This window comes from Rhinoderma darwinii, chromosome 2 (genome assembly GCF_050947455.1).
Source record: "Rhinoderma darwinii isolate aRhiDar2 chromosome 2, aRhiDar2.hap1, whole genome shotgun sequence".
Taxonomy (NCBI): Eukaryota; Metazoa; Chordata; class Amphibia; order Anura; family Rhinodermatidae; genus Rhinoderma; species Rhinoderma darwinii.
Genome location: NC_134688.1, coordinates 302,058,076 through 302,082,765, shown reverse-complemented (window position 1 = coordinate 302,082,765; position 24,690 = coordinate 302,058,076).

Genomic DNA, 24,690 nt, shown 5'->3' with positions numbered 1-24,690 from the left:
ATAGCCTCCCAAACTGCACATAATCTTAAAAAATATGCAGCGCACTTGGATTGCTAACTGTCGCTACGGAGATAGGGAGAAGGTGCAGGGAGAGCAATTCAGGGCGGGCTCTGCCGGGATAGTGAAGGCTACGCCTCTTTACATAAAAGTGCTCCGAATAATAGGCTAACGGACCTTTGATGATGTTGTGCCCATGTGACCCCGCCCACCAATCAGGTCCTTCTACCCCAGTGAAGAAGCAGAATATCTGCAGGGGAGAAGGCACGCCCACCAGTAAGGGCTTTACACACAGCCCCAGGCTGGTGAGTGCTTTTCCAAACCCCCATTCCTTCATCCCTCCCTCCATCTCTTCATTAATTAATCCCTCCATTACCCCCACCCTTCATCACTCACTCCCTCCCTTCATCCCTCCATCACTCACTCCCTCCCTTCATCCCTCCATCACTCCCTCCCTCCATCCCTTCATCACTCCCTCCATCCCTTCATCACTCCCTTCATCCCTTCATCACTCCCTCCATCCCTTCATCCCTCCATCACTCACTCCCTACATCCATCCATCACTCACTCCTTCCCTTCATCCCTCCATCACTCACTCCCTCCCTTTATCCCTCCATCACTCCCTCCCTCCCTTCACTACAATGTGTGGCGCTATCTACAGGGAGCTTTGAGTGGTGCTATCTACAGGCAGCTGTGTCTGGCTCTATCTACAGGGGGGCTGTGTGTTGCGCTATCTACAGGAAGCTGTGTATGGCGCTATCTACAGGGGGCTGTGTGGTGCTATCTACATGAGAGTATGTGTGGCGCTATCTACAGGGGGATATGTGTGCCACTATCTACAGGGGGCTGTGTGTGGCACTATCTACAGGGGGCTGTGTGGTGCTATCTACAGGAGGGTATGTGTGGCGTTATCTACAGGGGGCTGTGTGTGGCTCTATCTGCAGGGGGTATGTGTGGCACTATCTATAGGGGCTGTGTGTGATGCTATCTACATGGGGGTGTTTGTGTGGTGCTATCTACAGGGAGTTGTGTGTGGCACTCTATACAGGGGGCTGTGTGTGGCGCTCTGCATTGGGCTGTGTGTGGCGCTATCTACAGGAGCTGTGTGTGTGACTATCTACAAGGACTGTGTGTGTGAGACGCTATCTACAGGTGCTGTGTGTGACGATATCTACAGGGGTATGTGTGACGATATCTACAGGGGTATGTGTGTGATGCTATCTACAGGGGGAACATGTAGAAATGTTGGAAAAGTGAGAAACAGAAGACATCTAATTGGCAAATTCTGCAGAAATGGGTCATGACCGGGAGAAGTCGTCATGAAGTCTGGACCTGATAGAGAAGAAAAGAGGAAAAAAGTTACCAGAATAGAGAATCTGGCACCGCTCCTACATGTTTATTATAAGAAATCCTTATGTTTCACAAAAAGTCTTTGTGCAGTCCAGGACTGATAGACAAATGTGTGTTACCATTCCCCTTGTCAAGAGGATGTGTCCCTGCACAGTGTGATACTGTCAGCAATGGTTGGAGACTGTCAGTGTGTAGGGACACAGCCCTTTGACAAGGGGAATCGTAACACCCATTTGTTAATGCTTGCACAAAAAGGTAGTGTTATCAATAGTTACGGCGCGGCGGGGGAGAAAGGGGGCCCAAGTTTGGATACAGCCCAGGGCCTATAGACTACTTAATCCGCCACTGCAAGTCCGGAGTCAACGCAGCCGTCTACCAGGAAATTTTAGAGCACTTCATGCTTTCCTCTGCTGACAAGCTTTATGGAGATGCTTCTCCTCCCTCATCTCTGTCTACCACCCTACTCGGGCTCTACGTTCTGCCAGCGACCGTAGATTAAAATCCTCCATAATCCGAATCTCCCACTACCGTCTCCAAGATTTTTCTCGTACTGCACCAGTCCTCTGGAATGTGCTACCCCAGACAATCAGATTAATTCCCAATATCCACAGTTTTAAACATGCCCTGAAAACACATCTTTTTAGACAGGCCTATAACATTCCCTAATCTGACTCCTTTCCATGGCCCCCCTTTTAGATTAGTCATCAGAATAAGATTTCCTCACACTCCTTCTCCTCATATCCGTCATACACGGATACTGGCTGGTGACCGGCTCATGCAGCTTTATGTGAACCACCCCATGTGTATAAAAGATGGCTGGACCATTGTACAGAACAAACACTTTGTGTCTCCCTTATTTCCTCATAGATTGTAAGCTCTTGCGAGCAGGGTCCTCACTCCTCTGGTTTGAATTGTAAATTAACTTTGTCACTATGTAATGTCTGATATTGTTTGTTTCATGTTCCCTCTAAATTGTAAAGTGCTGCGTAATATGTTGGCGCTATATAAATAAAGATTATTATTATTATTATTATTAGATGCTGATTTTAACTTGAAATAAATTAACTTTTTGATGATATTCTAACTCATTAAGAAGGACTAGTATGTATATATATATATATATATATATATATATATATATATATATATATATATATATATATATATATATATATATATATATAAAGAGAAATAAAGATATATATATATTTATATATGTAAATTTCCAAAAATTAGGCAGCAACGTAAGTAAAAAAAAAAAAAAGCTACTTTATTAGCACTAGTGCGACGTTTCGGCTCCACACACTAGAGCCTTCCTCAAGCAATATTCAAATGTACAAAACAGTGGTATATAAAGTGCAGTGATAATCAACCATCATCATAATTAACCCGTTAGTGACCACCCCATAGTGTTTTTACGACGGCCACTAACGGGCTTTACTCGGATGCAATAGCCTTTTTACGGTGCCGCATCGGAATAAATAAACAGAGCAGGGAGCCGTTAAATCTCCCAGAGGTAGCTGAGGGCTGGGGGCATCCCTGCTCGACCGGGTGAGATCAATATTAGTATTGATCTCACCCGTTTAACCCCTCAGATGCGGCGCTCAATAGCGAGCGCCGCATCTGAGTTGTTTTGGGGAGAGGGAGGGAGCTCCCTCTCATCCCACTGACACCCGGCGATAAGATCGCCGAGTGTCTGTCTTCTATGGCAGCTGGGGGGCCTAATAAAGGCCCCTAGGTGTGCCTGTAGTGTGTGCCTGCTAGGTCATGCCTGTGGCATGACCTAGCAGATGCTTGTCCGTTTTACACGGACAGGCATAATACACTGCAATACAGAAGTATTGCAGTGTATTATAAATGCGATCGTATGATCGCATATTGAAGTCCCCTAGTGGGACTAGTAAAAAAGTTTTAAAAAAAGTTTACTAAAAAGTGAAAAAAATAGAAAAATATGAAAAACCCACTTTTTCCCCTTACAAACTGCTTTATTATAAAACAAAATAAAGTTCAAAAGTTACACATATTTGGTATCGCCGCGTCTGTAACGACCCCGACTATAAAGTTATTAAATAAGCTAACCCGCACGTTGAACGTCGTAAAAAATAAAATTCAAAAACATTCAAAATTTGCTGTTTTCTTTGAATCCAGCCTAAAAAAAATGTGAGAAAAAGTGATCAAAAAGTCGCATCTACTCCAAAAATGGTACCGATAAAAACTACAAGTCGTCCCGCAAAAAAAAGCCCCAATACAGCTGCAACGGCGAACAAATCGAAAAGTTATGGCTCTTCAAACATGGAGGCACAAAAACAAATAATTTTGAAAAAATGAGTTTTTACTGTGTAAAAGTAGTAAAACATACAAAATCTATATAAATTTGGTCTAGTTGCAATCGTAACAACCCGCTGAATAAATTTATTGTGTTATTTATACCACACGGTAAACAGTGTAAATTTAGGACGGAAAAAGTGTGGCAATAGTGACGTTTTTTTTCTATTCCCCCCCCCAAAAAAAAGTTAATAAAAGTTAATCAATAAAATCTATGTACCCCAAAATGGTGCTATTAAAAAATACAACTTGTCCCGCAAAAAACAAGACCTTATACAGCTATGTTGACGCAAAACTAAGAAAGTTATAGCTCTTTGAATGAGACGATGGAAAAACGTAAAAAATGGCTTGGTCGTTAAGGTCTAAAATAGGCTGGTCATTAAGGGGTTAATTAAGATAAAATTTATATACAGTGTATAATAAAACAGTAAGAGCCCCATTGGTCATCTCCATATATACTCTTGTTCAGTGTAGCTGAGTATGAGGTCCATCCCATAGGCACTATAAGAACGGCATATCTACAATAATGCCCTCACATGTTAACTAGGTAATACAAATATATATATTATATAATCCGCGGTATAACCGCAAATGTATACACGTGTCAATAAACACAAAGAACCACAGTTTTACCGCAATGTGTATATAGTCCAATATTAATGATGCAGGACACAATCAATGGGTACTACATAAACCCTAACAAATAGCAGTCTGCACTTAAAGAGACAGAAATTAGACAAAGTGGGGGTGTTCACAAGCTTCTCCCCATTATACGTGCAAAACACAACGTTCACATTAGACAATGCAAAGCACTCCGAGTGCCTATATTAGGGACTCGGGTGCTCAAATGCCTCATCTATCACCCCACTTGTATCACAGATGAGAGTAAAAGTATGTATTGTGTCAACACACTACCCCCCACAATATGTGTAAGGAAATATGTCCACAGTAGATGTCACATATCACTTAGGGTACCTATATTAGGGACCCGGATGCTCCTAGGCGCTTATTCAAAAAAGGCCATATGGCGATGGGTACCACATCAACAGCCCGCAGTAGAAAAGGAGTAATTAAAGATCAACCGTGTAGGACCTCAACCCCAGCCACATATAAAACGATCAAGAAGTCAAATATAAAATAAAAGCAGAATGTAATAGTAATTGTATAGCAAAACAATATACACAAAAGTCTGGATCCAGTCAGGTGTTCCAACATGTGATAATGAGGTGTGCATGCAGGGCCAGCGTCAGCACCCGACGAATGCGGGCAAGTGCCGGGGCCCACTACCCTTTGGGTGCCCACTTAGTCGCAGGGTGCTGACGCTGCCATCATGGCTCCTCAAGGAGTGGAATCCCTGTGCCGAAGCTCTTGCCGGGGATTCTGCTTCTAGAGGGAGCCCCTGTCTTGAAGGCGGCGTAACAACTGCTGTAGCAGCGATAGTGGCTGCTACGGGGCCCGCGGCATGAGGGAGCCAGTGCCGCCTGGGCATTATTGGCCCCACTTTGCCCGATGGCACTGCTAGCAGCCGCTATGGCTGCTAGAACCGATTGCGACGCCACATTCAATAGTATCTGCGTCCTTAGGACACAGATACTATTGAACACTATGGCAGAGCAGGAAGATATCTCCCTAGTCTTCCATTTACTCGGCTACAGGCCACGTTCGGCCAGCAACCTAATCATGTGATGGGATCCCTGCGCAGGCTGGCGTGATGACATTACTGGATCCTGCCGGCCTAGACAAGAATCCTGTCGGCGTTGATTTGCTCCGTTCGTCGCGGGAACGGGGCCTAGGTGAGTATGACTTTTTTTGTTTTATTTGTTTGGGGGCTATATGACACTATTTATGGGAGGGGGGCTGTATGGTGCTATCTACAGTGTGGCTATATAGCACTATCTATAGGGGGGCTATATGGCGCTATCTACATGGGGGCTGTATGGCACTATCTACAGGGGGCTGTATGGCGCTATCTACAGGAGGGCTGTATGGCGCTATCTACATCGGGGCTGTATGGCACTATCTACAGGGGGAGTTGTATGGTGATATCTACAGGAAGGGGCTGTATGGCACTATCTACAGGCGGGCTGTGTGGCACTACCTGGGAGGAGGGCTGTGTGGCCCTACCTGGGAGGGGGGCTGTAGAGCACTACCTGGGAGGGGGCTGTGTGGCACTACCTGGGAAGTGGGCTGCGTGGCACTACCTGGGAGGGGCTATGTGGCAGTATCTACAGAGGGCACTAAATTTATGGAGGTACAAACTGGGGGCCTAACTTCTATATGGGGGCATAAACAGGGCCTAACTTCTATATGGTGGCTCAGAGTGACATTTTCTGCCATTTTACTGCCACCGTTAGTTATCTCACGAAGGAGCCCACTAAGCCTGTGTGCAAGTGTCACAATCTGTAGAGGAAATCTAAAATATTATGATGAAGATTATTTTATATTATATATTTATTGAACTTATTACACAGAATTAGATGTTAATGCGAAATCCTACTTAGAGGTCAAGCCTAATTCATAGAGGACCACCTATGGAGGTCTACATTGAGGCCCTGGGGTTTTAATGTATAGGGCCTCAAGCACACTTCAGTGCAATGATTCAGTGTGCTATCCGTTTTTTTAACAGCACACTGACACTTTAATTTCTATGGGGCCATACAAACTTCCCTTTTTTTAATAGAACCGTGTGGCCGTTCCACCAAAAATAGAACAGGTTCTATTCCTGTACATTTTTTTGCGGATCAGTCTCGGCCATTCTATTCATTCGGTCCGTTAAAACAACTGACTGCACATGGAAGCCATCCGTGTTATATCCGTGATTCGCGGCCGTATATTTAGCAATGGATGTGTGCTTGAGGTCTTAAGCCTCTGAATCCACTGAAGTTCTCTGCGTTTCAGCATCTTGATACTATTGCCTCCGCTACGTGGTATGGGGATATGATCAATGATCCATACTTTAAAGAGGCTCTGTCACCACATTATAAGTGCCCTATCTCCTACATAAGGAGATGGGCGCTGTAATGTAGGAGACAGTAATGCTTTTTATTTAAAAAAAACTATCTATTTTCACAACGTTAGGAGCGATTTTGGTTTATGCTAATGAGTTTCTTAATGCCCAAGTGGGCGTATTTTTACTTTAGACCAAGTGGGCGTTGTACAGAGGAGTGTATGACGCTGACCAATCGGCATCATGCACTCCTCTCAATTCATTTAGACAGCAGAATCGCGTTCTTACTAGAACATGATCTGCAGCCACATACACAGTGTCCAGTGTCCTGATAAGGAATACACATGATCATCCAGCCTGGACGTCATGTGTATTCAGAATCCTGACACTTCTGAATCTTTTCTGTGAGATTCCAGCAACGGATACGAAATCTCGTTTAGCTCCGTAATCTCGCGAGATTTCGTATCCGTTGCTGGAAATCTCACAGAAAAGATTCAGAAGTGTCAGGATTCTGAATACACATGACGTCCAGGCTGGATGATCATGTGTATTCATTATCAGGACACTGGATTAACGTTAATCAAGCAGAATCGCTTTGTATGTGGCTGCAGATCATGTTCTAGTAAGAACGCGATTCTGCTGTCTAAATGAATGGAGAGGAGTGCATGATGCTGATTGGTCAGCGTCATACACTCCTCTGTACAACGCCCACTTGGTCGAAAGTAAAAATACGCCCACTTGGGCATTAAGAAACTCATTAGCATAAACCAGAATCGCTCCTAACGTTGTGAAAATAGATCGTTTTTTAAAATAAAAAGCATTACTGTCACCTACATTATAGCGCCCATCTCCTTATGTAGGAGACAGGACACTTATAATGTGGTGACAGAGCCTCTTTAAGATCCCTTTCCATATGCCTAGCGTCAGTGACATTTTTGGAAACCGGAAGGTCCATATGTTTTTTCCGGATCGTGTTGGTTAAGTTTCACTTTATGTTCCAGTGTGGTTTCACCCACATAGAGAAAACGGCAGGGGCATTGTAACAAATAAATTACAAGATCTGAATTACAGGATAAGAAGTATCTGATGTCATACGGGGTCCCCGTCAAAGGGTGTAAAAAATTAGACCCCTTCTGTAATGAAGAACAGTTAACGCAGTTCAAACATGGGAAACAGCCCAGCTTGTGTTTTACATTTGTCTATCAACTTTCCTTGTACCTATGTCGGACTTCACTAATCTGTCTGATTTATGGTAGAACAGGAGTGCATTCTGTACCTCAGGAATATTAGTCAGGCATTTAGTCAGCATGGACCTGAGGTACAAAAGGAATCTCTGTTCACCACTGTTCTCTTTCTTTGTGTTTATTGACACATGTGTATACATTTGCGGTTATACAGCGGGTTATATATCTTATAAGCATTACAATTTAAATGAATAGTAATGCAAACGGAATTTATGGTTTCTCCGACAGAAAGGTTGAACGCAACCGATGAACGGAACCCGACGGTGATGTGAACATAGACTTGCGGCTTTCCCTTCTTGGTGTTGCGATTTCAATGTCGAGGAGTGTATATATGAAAATATAGATAGATCTTGAAAACCGTGAGAAATTAATATAGAAAGTATATTGGAAAATTGTATAACTTATTTAATTATGCAAAAAAATAACATAAATTTGCAGAAACTCGACAACCCCTGGCAGTCTTATGCTACGGTGTGTCTGGGCATACTTTAGGGCGGAACTATTTGAAACTATGCTTGTTTCAAACTTCAGATGGTCAGCCCCGGATCTTCCCGTTACCCCTGGTAATGATTTGGGGTCATTGTTAGCCTTCTCACTGGCTAACACTAAGCCCTGCTTTAGTAATGGATGCTGTCATTGAGCCAGTGGCCATTACTAAGGCAGCAGTAATAAAGTTTAAAAAAACAAACACATAGAAAAAAACATTTTATTGAAAAAAAAAAACACACAACCCTCATTAACTATTTTATTGAAAATAAAAAAGACTCCGTCATCAAGTAGTCCTCCAACCCGAAGAAGTCCAGCAACCGAACCTGTAAAAAAACACAAACAAACACAAAAAAAACCATTAGCAACACATAAAAAAGCAAAAAAAATTATTGTACTTAGCTTCCCTGGGTCCAGCGCTGGGGTGCAATGTCTGCAAGATTTGCTGTTTCCGTAACGTAGGGAGTTATATGGGCATCAGCACTAAAAGTCTATTCTAAATAAACTCTAAATAGGGCCCTACCTACATGATACTAACCAAAGACAGTTTTGGACAAGGTGTGGCCCTGGGCAAGGTTAAAAGTGGGGCCTCAATTGCTGAATTATTGTATCAATAATGCAGTCAATTCAGAAGGCGGTGTGCAGAGAACGGCATCGCTGATTTCTAGCGTGTCCAGAAGTGTTGCAAGCCCCAAAGCATATGTCCCCCCTCTCATGCAAAAAAATCTTTATACATATACAGTTATTAAATCATACCACTATACCAGATTAAATAATACCTGCATACTGTTACTGAACACAACCTACTTTTATAGGACCAATATTACCAGTAATATAAGGGCCAAATAATACCGCCACACCATAACCACATAGTGACTAAATAATACCCGCATACTGTTACTGAATAATACCGTCATACCATAACCACATAGGGACTGGATAATACCCCCCATACTGTTACTGAATAAAAACCACTATACAAAGATAAATATTACCACCATATAGTGACCATATAGTGGTAGATGGCAGTTATACACAGGAACTCTGCAGACCATATAAATAATTTATATGGATATATTTATATCCAGTGACTAACAGGTGATATTTTCTCTGATTAGAGTCGTTCACTTTCCCTTTTTTTTCTCTCCATCAGACCCAGACCACTTTGACGACTTATTCCAGACACGACTTGTCTCTGCAGAATTTGACACACAGACATGTTGGTTTCTCGCTTTTCCAGTATCCTCCCCACCTATACCCCATCCTCTAAACACACTTATAATCCACAGTGCCCCAGATGGTAATAATGATCCCTAAATGCTCGACAAAATAAAAGTGCCCCATCAGTAACCGTGCCCCCTTTGTGCCCCCACACATTAATAATGACCCTGTACAGAGTACCACAGTGACACCTGTAGATAGTGCAACACACAGCCCCTGTGGGTAGTGCCACACACAGCCTCTGTGTAGATAGTGCCACACACCGCACCCTTTGTAGATAGTGCCACACAAAGTCCCCTTTGTAGATAGTGCCACACAAAGCCCCCTTGCAGATAGTGCGCCACAAAGCCCTCCTTGTAGATAGTGCCACACACAGCCCCCATTGTAGATAGTGCCATACACGCCTTCTTGTAAATCGTGCCACACAGCCCACCTTGTAGATAGTGGCGAATAGCTCACCATGTAGATAGTGCCACACAGCCCCCCTTGCAGATAGTGCCACACAGCCCCTCTTGTATATAGTGCCATGCAGAGCCCCCTTTCATTCCAGTACTCTCAAATGGGTTGGTAAAATCACAACTAGATTTCAGAATCAGTTGCTGGCTGAATTACACTCCAGATCTGTAAATCACTGACAACAGCTTAGGGTACCCAGGCCAGACTTCTGCTGAAATTACTAGCTGTCATGCACCTACCTCTCCAATCCCTTCAGCAGCTTTTGTAGCTAGTTTAAATATATTTGACTAGTGGGCATGGAAATATTGAGAAACACTGACCAGGATGTAGGACAGGGGCAAAGTTTTGAGAATGCATAGGATATTTACTGTTACGTGATAAAAAGATTTCTATGGAGTCCATATTAATATGTGGTATATTTAGGGTATTTTAAAAGGGTTATCAGGGAAGTGGCATTGTTTTCTTAGGAGCTGCAAATGAAATAAACAAAAAAAGCAATACTTACCTATACTTGCCTATGTAACTGTTGCAGCTAATTAGAGGGCTCAGTGGGACTGTCTGATGACAAATCATATTTCTGCTTAATGTTAGGAATACAACATATGGCCGCAGAGCCCTCTAATTGGCTGCAGTGATCATATGCTACATGCATGTTAACAACCACCGGGACTGCTGCCGGAGCGTCATCGCTGGATCGCTGGGGGTGAGGATAGTTAAGTATTGCTTTCTTTGTTTATTTATTTCATTTGCAGCCCCTAAGGAAAAAAGTTTACTTCCCAGATAACCCCTTTAATTGTTTTATTTAATGTGATAGGGCAAAGACAATTGCCGCAAGCTGTTGTTCAAAATTTAAATCCCAACCCTGTATAAAACTGAATGCAGCATATTATATCCCTTGGTTAATCAGAGTCAGAGTTGTAGGGGCCAAGTGTGCGTTGAGCCCTATTGATCTCCAGCTCAGCATCAGAAGTTTTACCCAGGATCGAGTTAAAAATTCCCTTTAGTGTCAGGACAAGATCTCTATCTGTGGTGACCTTGCGCTGATTCTTAATGTCAGCACTATCAGGCATATTGAAAGGCATTTAGCTTTGCTGGGAGTGCTGGTTCAGGCAGCCTTAAAAAAAAATTTAAGTCTCTTTATAAAGCCCTCCATGTCTTGCTTAGTTAAGATTAAGGTTGCCACACGGCCAGAATTCGACCACCCTGAAAGGTATTTTTATGGTCAGGTCAGTTTTTTTTACCGGCCTCATAGGAGCCAGACACGATGTAGTGACATCATATCGCCTGTCTGCACCGGGCCACACACTGCACAGACGAGAGTAGCAGAGGGATCATCTTCAATTGTAGTGGGAATGGGGTTAGGTGAGTATTTATTTTACTTTTAAAGGCATTATACTGGGTGTAAAGGACAGCTATGGGGCATTATACTGCATGGGGCCAGCTATGGGGGCATTATACTGCGTAGGGGCATTATACTGTGTGGGGGCAGCTATGGGGCATTATAAGGTGTGGGGGCAGCTATGGAGGCATTCTCCTGTGTGTGGGAGGCACTATCAGGCATTATACTGTGTGGGGGCTCAATGGGGACATGATACAATGTGAAGGGCAATATGGAGACATGATACTACATGGAGGGCACTATGGTGGGATTATATTGTGTGTGCGAAGCTGTGTGGGCATTCTACTGTGTGGGGCAGCAATGGAAGCATTATCCTGTGTGTGTAAGAGGCACTATGGGACATTATACTGTGTGGGAGGCACTATTGGGACATGATATAAGGTGGAGGGCGCTATGGGGCATTATACTGTGGAGGCACTAAAGGGCATTATACTGTGTGTGGGAGGCACTAGAGGGGCATTATACTGTGTAGGGCAGCTATGGGACAATATACTGTGTGGGGGCCCACTATTGGGGCATCATACAGTGTGGAGGCCAGTTTCATAGCTGGAGTGTGAAATCATATTGCGTGTTAAGCCATGCCCCATTTTCCCTGGCCAAAATTTTTTGTGTGAAGAAGGTGGTAACTCTAGTTGGGATAGCCGCAATGAATGGTTTCAGTCCCCTAAACTCTTCTGACAAAGTATGATGGAGGTGGAGAGAGGTCAAATTTCCAGGAGGAGACTCACAGTCTTCTGAGGCAGATGCAGGATGGGCCCCGTAAGTGGGGTTTGGTTTGTGAGGAAGAGATGAATACTGTCTCTGCCCAAACCTGCAGGTGTAAAGGATCTGCCAGGCACTACGTCTGTGGAGACTCCCAGGGTTAATCAGTCGACACCTGAGGCCAGACCTCTTAGACTGACACCGGCTCCCACCAATCAGGGTGGCAGGCTCAGGAGTGGGAGAGCCTATCGCGGCCTGGTCAGTCAGAGTTAGCTCCGCCCCCTGTCCATTTATACCTGCAGTTTTCTCTTCCTCATTGCTTGTTATTCTTTTGGATTCCTGGCCCCACTGCTGCTTGCTCCAGCCTGCTTCTGCCGTGCTTCTGCCTTGCTGCAGTTCTCCTTGACTTGACTTGCTTTGCTTTGCTTTGCCCCTGGCTTGCTTCTGTCTCCGTGCCCGCTCGGGTTACTCACTTCGTCCTGGTCCTGACTGTTCGTTCGCCGCTCCGTTTCCTCGTGGCGTTCCGTTGCTACTGCCCCTTCCCTTGCGTGTTCCCTGTTTGTTTTCCTGTGCACTTAGACAGCGTAGGGACCGCCGCCCAGTTGTACCTCGTCGCCTAGGGCGGGTCGTTGCAAGTAGGCAGGGACAGGGCGGTGGGTAGATTAGGGCTCACTTTCCCTTCACCTCCTTCCTGCCATCACAGAATAACAAGCCCTTACCTAGTCTACCATTTCTCCTACGCTGTCGCTATCATGGACCCCCTTGAGACCCTGACCCAGCAGATGCAGGGCCTCTCCCTACAGGTCCAGGCCCTGGCCCAAAGGGTTGGGCGCACCACCTCACCTCTAGAACCCGACCTCAAGTTACCTGACCGGTTTTCAGGGGACCGTAAGACGTTTCTCTCCTTCCGGGAGAGTTGCAGACTATATTTCCGCCTTAAGCCCCACTCCTCAGGTTCCGAGAACCAGCGGGTGGGTATCATCATATCCCGACTCCAGGAAGGGCCCCAAGAGTGGGCCTTCTCCTTGGCTCCTGACGCCCCTGAACTTTCCTCTGTTGATCGTTTTTTCTCTGCCCTCGGACTCATTTACGACGAGACTGACAGGACTGCTTTAGCCGAGAGTCAGTTGGTGACCTTACGTCAGGGTAGGAGACCGGTTGAGGAATACTGTTCTGATTTTAGGAAGTGGTGCGTAGCTTCTCAGTGGAACGATCCGGCCCTAAGGTGCCAGTTTAGGTTAGGATTATCTGACGCCCTGAAGGATCTGCTGGTTAGCTACCCCTCGTCTGACTCTCTTGACCAGGTTATGGCCCTAGCAGTACGACTTGACCGACGTCTCAGGGAACGTCAGCTAGAACGCTTCAGTGTGCTCCCCTCTGACTTTTCTGCGATCCCCCCCGAGGTCCCGCCTCCTCGCCCCTCCACGGAGGACTCGGAGGTACCTATGCAACTCGGGGCCTCCATGTCCCCTCGACAACGTAGGGAGTTTCGCAGAATGAACGGTCTCTGCTTCTACTGTGGGGACGACAAGCATCTACTGAACACCTGTCCCAGGCGCAAGAATAAGAAGCCGGAAAACTTCCGCGCCTAAGTGATCATCGGGGAGGTCACTTGGGCGCACAGGTATTTCCCGTTAATGTGAAACGCAATAAAATTTTGCTTCCCTTTCAGGTCTCGTTTGCTGGCCGGTCTGCCACGGGCAGTGCTTTCGTGGATTCTGGCTCATCTGCTAATATCATGTCTGTGGAATTTGCTATGTCTCTAAAGATGCCTTGTATTGATTTACCTTATCCTATCCCTGTAGTAGGAATCGACTCTACTCCCCTTGCTAATGGTTATTTTACTCAGCATACTCCTGTTTTTGAACTCCTGGTTGGCTCCATGCATTTGGAGCAGTGCTCTGTACTGGTAATGCAGGGATTATCGTCTGATCTGGTTTTAGGCCTTCCCTGGTTGCAGTTGCATAATCCCACGTTTGATTGGAATACTGGGGATCTCACCAAATGGGGTAATGAATGTCTTATGTCATGTCTTTCTGTTAACTCTATTTCTCCCCGGGAGGAGGTAAACACGCTTCCTGAGTTCGTTCAGGACTTCGCCGATGTGTTTTCTAAGGAGGCCTCCGAGGTGTTGCCCCCCCATAGAGATTACGATTGCGCTATCGATTTGGTGCCTGGTGCCAAGCTTCCTAAAGGTAGGATATTTAATCTTTCATGTCCTGAACGTGAAGCCATGAGGGTGTATATCCAGGAATGCCCTTTGGGTTGTGTAACGCCCCTGCTGTCTTCCAGAATTTTATTAATGAAATCCTGAGAGAGTACCTGGGTAATTTTCTTGTTGTGTACCTTGATGACATACTGGTGTTTTCCAAGGACTGGTCCTCTCACGTGGAGCATGTCAGGAAGGTGCTCCAGGTCCTTCGGGAGAATAATCTGTTTGCTAAGACTGAAAAATGTGTCTTTGGGGTACAGGAGATACCATTTTTAGGGCAAATCCTCACTCCTCATGAATTCCGCATGGACCCTGCCAAGGTTCAAGCTGTGGCGGAATGGGTCCAACCTGCCTCCCTTAAGGCGTTACAGTGTTTTTTAGGGTTCGCCAACTATTACAGGAGATTTATTGCCAACTTCTCGGTCGTCGCTAAGCCTCTCACGGACCTTACCCGCAAGGGTGCTGATGTCCTCCATTGGCCCCCTGAGGCCGTCCAGGCCTTTGAGACTCTCAAGAAGTGCTTTATCTCGGCCCCCGTGCTGATTCAGCCCAACCAAGAGGAGCCATTTATTGTGGAGGTTGACGCTTCCGAGGTGGGAGTGGGGGCCGTCTTGTCCCAGGGTACCAGCTCCCTCACCCATCTCCGCCCCTGTGCTTACTTCTCTAGGAAGTTTTCGCCCACGGAGAGTAACTATGATATTGGCAACCGCGAACTTCTAGCCATTAAATGGGCTTTTGAGGAGTGGCGGCACTTCCTGGAGGGGGCCAGACACCAGGTAACGGTCCTTACGGATCACAAGAATCTGGTTTTCCTAGAATCGGCCCGGAGGCTTAATCCTAGACAAGCTCGGTGGGCACTATTCTTTACCAGATTTAATTTCTTGGTTACCTATAGGGCTGGGTCCAAGAATATTAAGGCTGATGCTCTGTCACGTAGTTTCATGGCCAATCCTCCTTCCGAGAAGGATCCCGCTTGTATTTTACCCCCTGGTATAATCGTCTCTGCCACGGATTCTGATTTAGCTTCTGATATCGCGGCTGATCAGGGTGCAGCTCCCGGGAACGTCCCTGGGGACAAACTGTTTGTTCCCCTGCAATACCGGCTGAGGGTACTCAGGGAAAACCATGACTCCGCTCTATCTGGTCATCCTGGCATCTTGGGCACCAAACACCTCATTACCAGAAACTATTGGTGGCCTGGGTTGCCTAAAGATGTTAGGGCTTACGTCGCCGCTTGTGAGGTTTGCGCTAGGTCCAAAACCCCTAGGTCCCGACCTGCGGGCCTACTACGTCCCTTGCCCATTCCCCAGAGACCTTGGACCCATATCTCCATGGATTTTATCACCGATCTGCCTCCATCTCAGGGCAAGTCGGTGGTGTGGGTGGTAGTCGACCGCTTCAGCAAGATGTGCCACTTTGTGCCCCTTAAGAAGCTACCTAACGCCAAGACGTTAGCTTCTTTGTTTGTGAAACACATCCTGCGTCTCCATGGGGCCCCAGTCAATATCGTTTCGGACAGAGGGGTACAATTTGTTTCCTTATTTTGGAGAGCCTTTTGTAAAAAGTTGGAGATTGATCTGTCCTTCTCCTCCGCCTTCCATCCCGAAACTAACGGCCAAACGGAAAGGACCAACCAATCCCTGGAACAATATTTAAGGTGTTTCATCTCTGACTGTCAATTCGATTGGGTCTCATTCCTTCCCCTTGCTGAATTTTCCCTGAATAACCGGGTCAGTAACTCGTCAGGGGTCTCCCCGTTTTTCTGTAATTTCGGGTTTAACCCAAGGTTCTCCTCCGTCTCCCCTGGTTGTTCCAATAATCCTGAGGTAGAGGATGTTCATCGGGAACTGTGCACTGTCTGGGCCCAGGTTCAGAAGAACCTAGAGGCGTCCCAGAGCGCACAAAAGATTCAGGCGGATAGTAGACGTTCTGCTAACCCCCGGTTTGTCGTCGGGGATTTGGTCTGGTTGTCGTCCAGGAACTTGCGCCTTAAGGTCCCGTCCAGGAAGTTTGCTCCCCGATTTATTGGGCCTTATAAGGTCATTGAAGTCCTCAACCCTGTATCCTTCCGTCTGGAGCTGCCCCCATCCTTCCGCATACACGACGTCTTTCATGCTTCCCTCCTTAAACGCTGCTCCCCGTCCTGGTCCCCCTCTAGGAAACCTCCTGTTCCCGTTCTCACCCCTGAGGGGGTGGAATTCGAGGTGGCCAAGATTGTGGACAGTAGGATGATCCAGGGCTCCCTCCAGTACCTGGTCCATTGGAGAGGATACGGGCCGGAGGAGAGGACTTGGGTACCTGCTCGAGATGTTCACGCTGGGGTATTGGTCAGGAGGTTCCACCTTCTCTTCCCCACTAAACCGGGTCCTCTTAGTAAGGGTCCGGTGGCCCCTCATAAAAGGGGGAGTACTGTAAAGGATCTGCCAGGCACTACGTCTGTGGAGACTCCCAGGGTTAATCAGTCGACACCTGAGGCCAGACCTCTTAGACTGACACCGGCTCCCACCAATCAGGGTGGCAGGCTCAGGAGTGGGAGAGCCTATCGCGGCCTGGTCAGTCAGAGTTAGCTCCGCCCCCTGTCCATTTATACCTGCAGTTTTCTCTTCCTCATTGCTTGTTATTCTTTTGGATTCCTGGCCCCACTGCTGCTTGCTCCAGCCTGCTTCTGCCGTGCTTCTGCCTTGCTGCAGTTCTCCTTGACTTGACTTGCTTTGCTTTGCTTTGCCCCTGGCTTGCTTCTGTCTCCGTGCCCGCTCGGGTTACTCACTTCGTCCTGGTCCTGACTGTTCGTTCGCCGCTCCGTTTCCTCGTGGCGTTCCGTTGCTACTGCCCCTTCCCTTGCGTGTTCCCTGTTTGTTTTCCTGTGCACTTAGACAGCGTAGGGACCGCCGCCCAGTTGTACCTCGTCGCCTAGGGCGGGTCGTTGCAAGTAGGCAGGGACAGGGCGGTGGGTAGATTAGGGCTCACTTTCCCTTCACCTCCTTCCTGCCATCACAGCAGGCTTCCCTGGTGGCAAATATTCCAATCTCCTTCTGACAATTTCTAGGGATCTATCAGCAGGTGCGACCACTCCATTACCAGGCCAAGCCCCTGTTATTTTTGTTTTATGGTGCCATTTAACTGGATGAATGTGAAAATAAAAAAACAGCCTCTGTGGTGAGGACACATCATAAAGTGCTAATATGCATATAGATGGATTGTATCAGCAGGACCTGCTGACAGCTAGGAGGGGTAGAATGTAGAGAAGAACAGCCTTGTGCTTTATTAAAATCAATAGATTTTCATCCTTGGCTTTGTACAGGTAAAGACATGAGTGAGAGACTGATCAAAGTTTCTCTCCGTTCACTGCATCAGCGGGGGGGACGACGACGACATATAATAAAAGCTGAAAACTAGGTAATCGTTTTAATTCACACTCTTGGGCACATTTTTCCTACAACTGTTTCTGGAACTGTTCCCTTTACGGTATGTTCTGTTAATAAATCTGGAAAGCCACAGGAGAATCATGCATTAAAAAGTTTCAATGACAAGAATTGTTGCAGCGATTTTGCAAAAAATGTATTGATTACGCAAAACCACTGTGTTTTTGCCATGGCTTAGCAATACTATGCCTTTTTTTGCTGCGATTTTGTGATAATTGAGGCAAACAGACTCCACCAAAACAGCGTGTGTGAATACGCCCTCTTACACACCAATTTACTTTTATATTGGTCTTATTAGATAGAAATTTAACAAAAATCTGTATGTGTAAAGAAAACCTTTAGCATTTTAACTACATGCCTTATTTGCTGTTCAATCTAGTATTGGCTTGAAACAGACAGTTGAACTGCTTACATTTAATTTACGTTTTTCTATATGTGGTCCTTTGAATCTCAATATACATCTAAAAATAAACCTTATGTATAAACAGTACTTGGAAATTTATGTTTATTCTTGAATTTGTGTTATAATCAACTTCCCATTTCGAACTCTCTAAGGCCAGGTTCCTGAGGGTCGGAAACTTTGCGTAAAACTACGCAGCGTATCCGACTTAGAACCCACAGCACATTATGTTAGAAAAAATGCACATTGTGCTGCGGAAAGCAACACTAGAAAAAAACAAAAAACATTCATACTTACCCCGGCCGTAGACATGGTGACACGACCCTCCGTTGTCCATGTAGTCTGGCCTCCTGGGATGACGCTGCAGCCTATGTGACCTATGTGACTGCTGCAGCACATGGGATGAAATGTCATCCCAGGAGCCCGGCCTGAAAGTAGAACAGAAGAATGCATCGCTATGAGTGGTAAGTATATGCTTTTTTAGTCATTTTAAACAAAAAAAAGTGCTTTCGACTGCTCTATAATTTGTGTGAAAAAAACCTGAAACTTTACGGAGCGTTAACAAACGGAATCTTACTGAAAGAAAAAGCAACAGTTTTCGTTGGGCTTTCCGTTTATTGGTTCCTCTGACGGAAAGGTTGAATGGAAACCCCAAATGGAACCCAACGCTAAAGTGAACAAGCCCTAATATAGAGACTGCTGTGCAGATGTCATCATACCGCAAGATCTGAACCAGTTTGTACGGTCCTAATCATGCAGTATGATTTTTACAATAATAGAAATAAAAATAAAAAAAGTGTACATGTGGGGATGTCATTTTCCCAGGAACTTTTACATTAATGCCTCAGGCAGCATAACATCAAGATTGTTCTGTGCATGGTTGCTGCTTGTCTGGTTTTGAACTGGACAGTCAGGTTTGTATTGTCCAGTCCAGTTTTCAGAATTATAGGAAGTTTTCTGAAATTGTGGTATTTTTATTATAATTTTAATTTTAGCACACAGGACAATATATTGTGTAGTTACAATTTAAAATTGGTTTGATATTATGTATGTAAGTATTATGTATGTAAGGTATGTATATAAATAAAAAATATTTTTTTGAATTTTTTTAAAGATTGTAAGAGTACAAGAATTACTGTTTTGGTGTGGAAAATGCCCCTTTACCTTCCAACTATCTAATGTGTCTGATGGTGTCCCGACCATCCCCTGACGTCAGATGTCACGGAATGAAGGATCAAGCATGTTATTGTAAGGGTATAGACATACCTCCCAACTTTCAAGTATCGCAAAGAGGGACAACCAATGCGGAGCACTGGATTGTCCAGTCCAGTTTTCAGAATTATAGGAAGTTTTCTGAAATTGTGGTATTTTTATTATAATTTTAATTTTAGCACATAGGACAATATATTGTGTAGTTACAATTTAAAATTGGTTTGATATTATGTATGTAAGTATTATGTATGTAAGGTATGTATATAAATAAAAAATATTTTTTTGAATTTTTTTAAAGATTGTAAGAGTACAAGAATTACTGTTTTGGTGTGGAAAATGCCCCTTTACCTTCCAACTATCTAAAATGTCTGATGGTGTCCCGACCATCCCCTGACGTCAGATGTCACGGAATGAAGGATCAAGCATGTTATTGTAAGGGTATAGACATACCTCCCAACTTTCAAGTATCGCAAAGAGGGACAACCAATGCGGAGCACTGGATTGTCCAGTCCAGTTTTCAGAATTATAGGAAGTTTTCTGAAATTGTGGTATTTTTATTATAATTTTAATTTTAGCACATAGGACAATATATTGTGTAGTTACAATTTAAAATTGGTTTGATATTATGTATGTAAGTATTATGTATGTAAGGTATGTATATAAATAAAAAATATTTTTTTTAATTTTTTTAAAGATTGTAAGAGTACAAGAATTACTGTTTTGGTGTGGAAAATGCCCCTTTACCTTCCAACTATCTAATGTGTCTGATGGTGTCCCGACCATCCCCTGACGTCAGATGTCACGGAATGAAGGATCAAGCATGTTATTGTAAGGGTATAGACATACCTCCCAACTTTCAAGTATCGCAAAGAGGGACAACCAATGCGGAGCACTGGATTGTCCAGTCCAGTTTTCAGAATTATAGGAAGTTTTCTGAAATTGTGGTATTTTTATTATAATTTTAATTTTAGCACATAGGACAATATATTGTGTAGTTACAATTTTAAATTGGTTTGATATTATGTATGTAAGTATTATGTATGTAAGGTATGTATATAAATAAAGTTGTTTTTTGGGGATTTTTTTAAAGATTGTAAGAGTACAAGAGTTACTGTTTTGGTGTGGAAAATGCCCCTTTACCTTCCAACTATCTAATGTGTCTGATGGTGTCCCGACCATCCCCTGACGTCAGATGTCACGGAATGAAGGATCAAGCATGTTATTGTAAGGGTATAGACATACCTCCCAACTTTCAAGTATCGCAAAGAGGGACAACCAATGCGGAGCACTGGATTGTCCAGTCCAGTTTTCAGAATTATAGGAAGTTTTCTGAAATTGTGGTATTTTTATTATAATTTTAATTTTAGCACATAGGACAATATATTGTGTAGTTACAATTTAAAATTGGTTTGATATTATGTATGTAAGTATTATGTATGTAAAATATGTATATAAATAAAGTTGTTTTTTTGGGATTTTTTTAAAGATTGTAAGAGTACAAGAATTACTGTTTTGGTGTGGAAAATGCCCCTTTATCTTCCAACTATCTAATGTGTCTGATGGTGTCCTGACCATCCCCTGACGTCAGATGTCACGGAATGAAGGATCAAGCATGTTATTGTAAGGGTATAGACATACCTTCCAACTTTCAAGTATAGCAAAGAGGAACAACCAATGCGGAGCATGTCAATTTTTTTCCTTTTAAGCCACGCCTCTAATCCCGCCCAATCCCAGCCCATACACACCAGGTTCAGCCCACACATTATCATGCACCCATAGTGCCTCCCACACAGTATAATGCCAAATAGCTGCCCCAACCCTGTTTAATGCCCTCTAGCTGCCACCATACAGTATAATGCCTCCGTAGCTGCTCCCATACAGTATAATGCTCCCATAGCTGCCCCATACAGCATAATGCGTCCATAGCTGCCCTCATACAGTATAATGCCCCCATAGCTGCCCTTATACAGTATAATGCCCCTTTAGCTGCCAGCATACAGTATAATTTCCCCACAGATGCCCCAGACAGTATAATGCCCCCACAGCTGCCCCATACAGTATAATGCCACTGCAGCTTCCCCATACAGTATGATGCCCCCATAGCTGCCCCATACAGCATAATGCCCCATAGCTGCCACCATACAGTATAATACTCCCTTAGCTGCCACCATACAGTATAATGCTCCCTAAGGGTATGTAGAAATTGGTGAGGATCACCTATTACACAAATTGATGTCGTGTTAAGGAGACCACATTGGTGTACACCACCAAGCTAAACTGAATTGGATCAGGGAATGGAAAACCTTGGTTTTGGCTACTTCTTATTAATATAAGAATAAGTAGATAGAGTATAAACAATAATCAAAATATAATGGGAAAATATAAATAAAAATATATATAAAAATCTTCCCATAAAATCTTCCAAAAATGCTGCTCCTTATAACACATTGGGGACTAAGGATGTAAATCCCCCCAATTTCTCTCCCATTTTCTAGTGTTCATGGACATCTGCATATTTGCAAGGCTCATGACATGTTAGCAATTTAATTTGAACTAAGACATATATTTTTGGTGTACTATAGCCACTGCCATATGTTCTCCTATAAACTCTGATGATTAATACTTGTATTTCCATACCAATCGAGACCAAGGTCTCTGATTGGCTAATGGGGCTGTCAATCAACCAAGAACCCTATTTATAGGGTGGTTTAATGGCGGCTTTTCACCCCTAGAAGAAGCCAGAATTCTGGCGAAACGCGCGTCGGGTGCTTAGCAAAAATGTTAAAATTTTTTAAACAATCCTCTGGTGTACTACCTGGCCCTAGCTGTCATGACTTCAGTACTATTCATCCACTATTTCTACGATCTCTTCATGTGCGCTTACGGCTGCTAGCTGTCTGCTTGTTGCCTCCACTTGTGGCCGCAGTGCGCCCTGCTGCAACTTCCAATCAGCTGGGTGTCTAATTTCAATCTGGCCATTGTGCCCCGCTCCCGCTGGTGACTTACATTCACCTACGGGTTTTGACAGCAGCCCCGCCGCACATGATAAGTCGTTCTCGGGGTGACGTTGGGTTTCAATTTGAGCCCTCACCGCTCCGCCTTTACCCAGTGTACACACTGGGTTTACTCTGCTGTATAACATAGGCAATCTGCAGGCAGTCATCATTATACCGTCTCGTACGGTCACTACTGTTTACGATTGCTTTGACAGCAGAGTCACTCCTGTGGATGATTCCTTCACACCGTCTCTTGGCTGACAGCTGAGAGTGGTTTCACTTTTCAATCACGGCCGTTCCCCACGCTGCTGCTCTGATCTGCAGGGACACCAGCGTGAGGGCACGGTTAACTGACTGTTCACATTGCAATACTATCAATAATAACGCAGGGGAGTGAGTCTTGCGGGGCTTCACCTCGCTTCTTACAACAACACATTAATCTTAACACGCAGCAAGGCATACCTCTACTGGCTCAGCTGCGCTGTGTGTTACATAGTGTAACAAGATTTAACCCCAACCTTAGTTATACAGCAATTACCAACAGACCAAGTGATCGGTGTAGCCTACAGCCCATTAGCTCTAAATATTTGCAATGCAATTTGTGCCATCTTGACAGTCTACCTACTAAGTACTGTCAACGGAGCAATTTTGACAGTTATAATATACACCACCTTATTGTATAGCTCATGGCCAAGGGTATGTGAATTGAGGGGTCACTCACACATACCATAGTGCACCATTGGACCTTTTAATCACATTTTCTTTTAATGTAAATACAATAAAAGTTATATATTAATTTTCTCACAGATCACATGCTTTTCCCTTTTCCATTCCCTGATCCAATTCCCTAAGGGTATGTTCGCACGCACTATTTACGGACGTAATTCGGGCGTTTTTGCCCCGAATTACGTCCGAAAATAGCGCCTCAATAGCGTTGACAAACATCTGCCCATTGAAAGCAATGGGCAGACGTTTGTCTGTTCACACGAGGCGTATATTTACGCGCCGCTGTCAAATGACGGCGCGTAAATAGACGCCCGCGTCAAAGAAGTGACCTGTCACTTCTTTGGCCGTAATTGGAGCCGTTACTCATTGACTCCAATGAATAGCAGTGCCAATTACGTCCGTAATGGACGCGGCGTTCAAGCGCCTGCACATGCCGTTACGGCTGAAATTACGGGGATGTTTTCAGGCGGAAACATCCCCGTAATTTCAGCCGTTACGGACGCTGTTGTGTGAACATACCCTTAGGGTATGTGCACACGGTAGCAGGCTTTTACGTCTGAAAAGACAGACTGTTTTCAAAAGAAAACAGCTGCCTCGTTTCAGACGTAAATGCTCCTCCTCGCATTTTGCGAGGCTTCTCTGAGAGCCGTAAATTTTGAGCTGTGCTTCATTGAGTTCAATGAAGAATGGCTCAAATTCCGTCTGAAAGAAGTGTCCTGTACTTCTTTTGACAAGGCTGTAATTTTACGCGTCGTCGTTTGACAGCTGTCAAACGACGACGCGTAAATGACAGGTCGTCTGCACAGTATGTCGGCAAACCCATTCAAATGAATGGGCAGATGTTTGCCGACGTATTGTAGCCTTATTTTCAGACGTAAAACGAGGCTTAATACGCCTCGTTTATGTCTGAAAGTAGGTTGTGTGAACCCAGCCTTAGCTGCCACCATACAGTATAATGGCCCCATAGCTGCCTCATACAGTATAATGCCCCCATAGCTGCCCCCATATAGTATAATGTCCTCTTAGCTGCCACCATACAGTATAATGCCCCATAGCTGGCCCATACGGTATAATGCTCCAGTAGCTGCCACTATACAGTATAATGCCCCATAGCTGCCCTCATACAGTATAATGCCCCTTAGCTTCCCCATTCAGTATAATGCCCCTATAGCTGCCCCCATACAGTATAATGCCTTGTAGCTGCCACCATACAGTATAATGCCCCCTTAGCTGCCTCCAAACAGTATAATGTCCTATAGCTGCCCCCATACAGTATAATGCCCCATAGCTCCCCCATACAGTATAATGCCCCCTTAGCTGCCCCATACAGTATAATGCCCCATTGCTGCTGCCATACCGTATAATGCCCCCTTAGCTGCCCCCATACAATATAATGCCCCCTTAGCTGCCCTATACAGTATAATGCTGCCTTAGCAGCCCCATACAGTATGATGCCCCCTTAGCTGCCCCTAGTGCCAGTGCCCACATATAAAGTTCCAATGCCGACGTAGATAGTGCCACAGTGCCCATCTAGATAGTGCCACACACAGTGCCCATGTATATAGCGCCACAGTGTCTCTTGTAGACAGTGCCCC